Here is a 4666-nt window from a genome sequence, read left to right on the forward strand (position 1 = left end):
CATGTGTATTAGTTTTACACTTGGGAAGGTCAGAAAGTGTTTTACGTTTCGAGCCTACGCTCTTCAACAGAAAAGAACACGACGAAATAAGCAGAGGGAATATTTACACACACACACACACACATACACACACATACACATGCAGTCATATATATTATGATCTTCCTTTTCTCTCTTTTTCTCTCTCTCTCTCTGATATAAATATATCTGTGAGCCTTTGTGCGTGTGTCTATACGCACACAAGCATACTCGTGGACACTGGCAGCCATACACACAAACAATCACACCCAAGCAGGCATTAATATGCCGTGATTTAATATAAAATGTTACTTATCTGATTTCACTTTCACGTATATGACAGAGTTATTTTTTCGAGCATCGAGAGCGTGTATGGGTAGGCATGTATGTTTGCATGTATGCATATATGTATGTGTGTGTCTGTGTGTGTGTGATTATGTATGTGCGTATAGTTATATATATATACGCACACATACACACGGTCCTCCCCGCCAAATCTTCAAATTTAGGGGTTACACACTGATTTGTTTGTCAAAGTATCGTAGCTGAAGATTTGATGGAGGGAAATTGTTTTTCAACAGGGTGGCCCCTATAGGAAATAAATGTCTTACCCAATAAATGGGCTTTATTCAGAGCGACTATTGGAAGGGACAAAAAGTGTTTTGTGTGAGGGACAAAAAAGAAATTCGTTTAAATATACGTGTTAACATGGAACGATGAGCGTGATAGGAAAAAAGGGAAGAGATAAAAAAGTAAGGAAGTGGATTGAATGGTGATGCTATTTGGTGGTTCATCAATCATACAATTGTAGCAATTGACATAAAGAAAAACACACACGTATTAAACAATACACACACACACACACGCAGAATCGCAACGTCCTCAAATACATATGTGTGCGTAGTGTGTGTGTATACATATGTGTGTTTATATATATATTATATATATATATATGCGTCTCTCTCTCTCTCCTCTCTCTCTCTCTCTATATATATATATATATATATATATATGTATGTATGTATGTATGTATGTATGTATGTATATATATATGTGTGTGTGTGTATGTGTATATATATATGTATATATATGTATATATATATGTATGTATATATATATATAATATATATATACATATATATATATATATATATATATATATAGGTGCAGGAGTGGGTGTGTTGTAAGAAGCTTGCTTTCGAACCACATGGTTCCGGGTTCAGTCCCACTGCGTGGCAGCTTGGGTAAGTGTCATTTACTTTAGACTCGGGCCGACCAAAGCCTTGTGAGTGGATGTGGTAGCTTGTGTGTGAGTACTTGTCAAATGCGACACCCCACCATATATTTGTAGCATCGCTTTCTTTCCTTCCTTTGTTTCTTTCTTCCTTCCTTCCTCCCTTCCCTCCTCTCTCTAAATTTATGAAGTATAACTTCTAAAAATTCAAGTTGATATCCATACACATATCGCAAGGCATGTTGTCAGAATCAGTACAATGCCGGCAAAAAAAAGAAAAGAAAAAGTTATGCTTAAAAGCATTTCTTCTGACTCCACGTTCTGAGTTCAAATGCCGCCGAGTCGACTTTGCTTCTCATCCTTTCGGGGTCGATAAAATAAATACTATTTGGGTACTGAAATCGATGTAATCGACTTACCCCACCCACCCACCTCAAAATTGCTGGCCTTGTGCCAAAATGTAAAACCAATATCGATACAAACATAAAAGGCGGTGAGCATGCGAAACCGTTATCATACTGGACCGGGCAAAATGACCGTCATTTCGTCCGTTCTTACGTTCTGAGTTTAAATTTCACCACGGTAGCATTTGACTTTCAGCCCTTGGAAGTCGATAAAATATATGTCATTTATGCACTGAAGTCAATGTAGTTACCTTATCCTCTCCCCCCGCCTTGTGCCAAAATTTGAAATCATTGTTGATAGAGACAAATTTCCAACACTTGAGCACTCAGCATCAAAATACGGAGCAAACAACTCGATGTATTTATCACACGTATTATTACTTCCACTAAGCCATCACTTTTGAGTGATACTTTATTTTAGTGACTCCGTAAGGATGAAGAGACAAGCTGAACTCCAAACTTAAAATCCCGGAACAAATACATCAATTATGCAAGTCAGTTTTATAATTTTTATCGTCGAATATATAGCTTACTAGCATTAAAGACCAAACGTTGCCGGATCATAGTGCTAGTGCATGTATATATATGTATACATATTACATGTACATCTATATATATACATCTACACATAAAATACAAAATACAAAGTTATATCTTGATATCGCTAGTGATAACAATACTCAAAATATATAACAGACTTGAATTGTTAGCCCGTCTTTTGTAATTTCGATCAATTGTATCTTGTCCTCCCTCTTGTATAGAAGTGTAGCTACAATCCAGCCTACCTCTACTTCTGGGGCGGGGGGCATTAAAAATTTATTTTCCAGGACGTACTATGTCCCAGATATAAAGGTAAAAATAAAATATTTCCACTTTGCAAGTTCGAGTCGAATACTCCCTTGCACGCTCCGTTGACTCGAACCTTGCTTCTATTGTGGCGAATTTACCGCCTCTGATTAGATAACTTTCATAGTCGCACCAAGACACTTTTCGAAGGTGCTTTCCTCCATGTGTTCCAATCTTTTTTCTCTACATTGTATACTTTATAGACAATAGACTTTTCTTTAATTTAATTTTTTATCATCCATCTGGACTATTCCATTTCTGCACGCTAATTTTATTTTAATTTATTCCCATTCATGTGAAACCACTTATTCAAGTTCAAGTCATTGATGCAATTTTATACCAATTGCTATTTTTACTTTTTTTTTATGTTACGATTATATTATCCTTTAGTTTGATTTTAATTATTACTTACTACATATAATTCAATTGTTATTATTATTTTTATTGTTAAAGTGAAAGTATCTGACATAAAATAGAGAAATGTTTTTGTTTCACTTTTAACACGTAATACTGAAATAGTGGAGAAGATATGATATTGCTATAGGCTCGCTCTAGGCAAGAAGTTGATTATTTTTTTGGCCCATGAAACTACATGGACCCTAAGTAAGGCATGTGTAAAATTTGAATGAAATTGTTTGTGTTGTTCTCAAGTTTTAGGGAATCGTAGTGGAGAAGATGTGATATTGCTGTGGGCTCGCCCAAGGCAAAAAGTTAAACTTTTTGCCGATGACACTCCCCGGACCATAAGTAAGGCATGTGTAAAATTTGAATGAAATTGGTTGTGTAGTTCTCAAGTTTTAGGGAAACACACAGACAGACAGACAGACAGACAGATAGACAGACAGACACACATTCTCAGTTTTATATATATAAAGATTCAGACTGTCAGTTTGAATCTGCAAGTTATCAAGTTGACGATCTATAAAGTAATTGCATATGTATTAGACTAAAAAATCCTGTATTGTGTCCTTTCAATCAATGTTCGTGGTTTTTATACATGGCGGACTTCAAGTTTCTGTCTACCAAATTCATCCACAAACTTTGGTTGGCCTACTCTAATAGAAGACACTCGACAAAAGTGCCGCGCCGTGGAACTGAAACCAAGATCATATGGTTGGGAAGCGAGTTTCTGAACCTCATAACCGCGCCTATATTGTTAGAAAAAATTTACTCAATTTAATGGAAATGGAAGAGAAATTTGATTTCTATTTTTAGGCCAGTCGTGGGGAAACTGTTTAGAGCGGCGGGCAAAAATTTCTCAAGAAAAAGGTCCGCTGTCAGATCACAGGTTTTAACTCTTATATCTATGTATAATTTGATATACATAAATAAAGATAAATTTAACACATTAAATTAACGCGTAACATCTTCATTAAGGCCTCCACTGAATTTAGGACGTTTATATTACTTATGAGGTATTCTGTTGTTTTTTTTCAGCTAAAGTGTAGTTGGGTCTCAAGGGGGTGGTATAAACCTAGCAATAGATGTTTTATAATGAAAACAAAATTTCCATTCAAATGCCAATTACCGGACGATTTCTGATCATTTTAACTCGTAGTGGAAACGCAACTTATGTCGCAAATGGGTATACGAATATTGTATAAATTTTGATTGAAAAATTTACTATATTTTGTACATGTGAGTATATCAGCCTGCGGGCACAATAAAACGGGGTGGGGTTTTTTCCCCACTCCTGCCATAGCCGAATCCTAACTGAGCAAACTTACGATTAGATGTAATCCAGTATTAGAGGTATCCCAAGGCCATTAATTATTGAAATCGAATCTATATTAAACCAAATTATCTAATGTGTCTTACCATTTTTTTTAAAGACGGTAGGATGGTGTGATTTGGTTGGGATTTTACAACTATTTCTATCATCTCATGCTCCACATACAGAATCCCCCATTGGCTCCCGTAAAGTTGTTACTATAGATTGGTGGAGGACTATAAGTGCTATCGTTGTTTTGTTCCAGGCTAACTCCAAACAAACAGAGCTATGAGTAAAGACATTCCACCGTGATATTCCAGTCTTATTTTTGATCAGACATTGCGTACCTAGCAGAACATCATTTAATGTATTTTTTTAAAAGAAACTTTTTCCTAAAAGGATGTTATATAAGGGAGCCTTGACTACTGTTTCTCGTTTGTTTTCTAGCCACCG

This window comes from Octopus sinensis, linkage group LG2 (assembly GCF_006345805.1).
Source record: "Octopus sinensis linkage group LG2, ASM634580v1, whole genome shotgun sequence".
Lineage (NCBI taxonomy): Eukaryota > Metazoa > Mollusca > Cephalopoda > Octopoda > Octopodidae > Octopus > Octopus sinensis.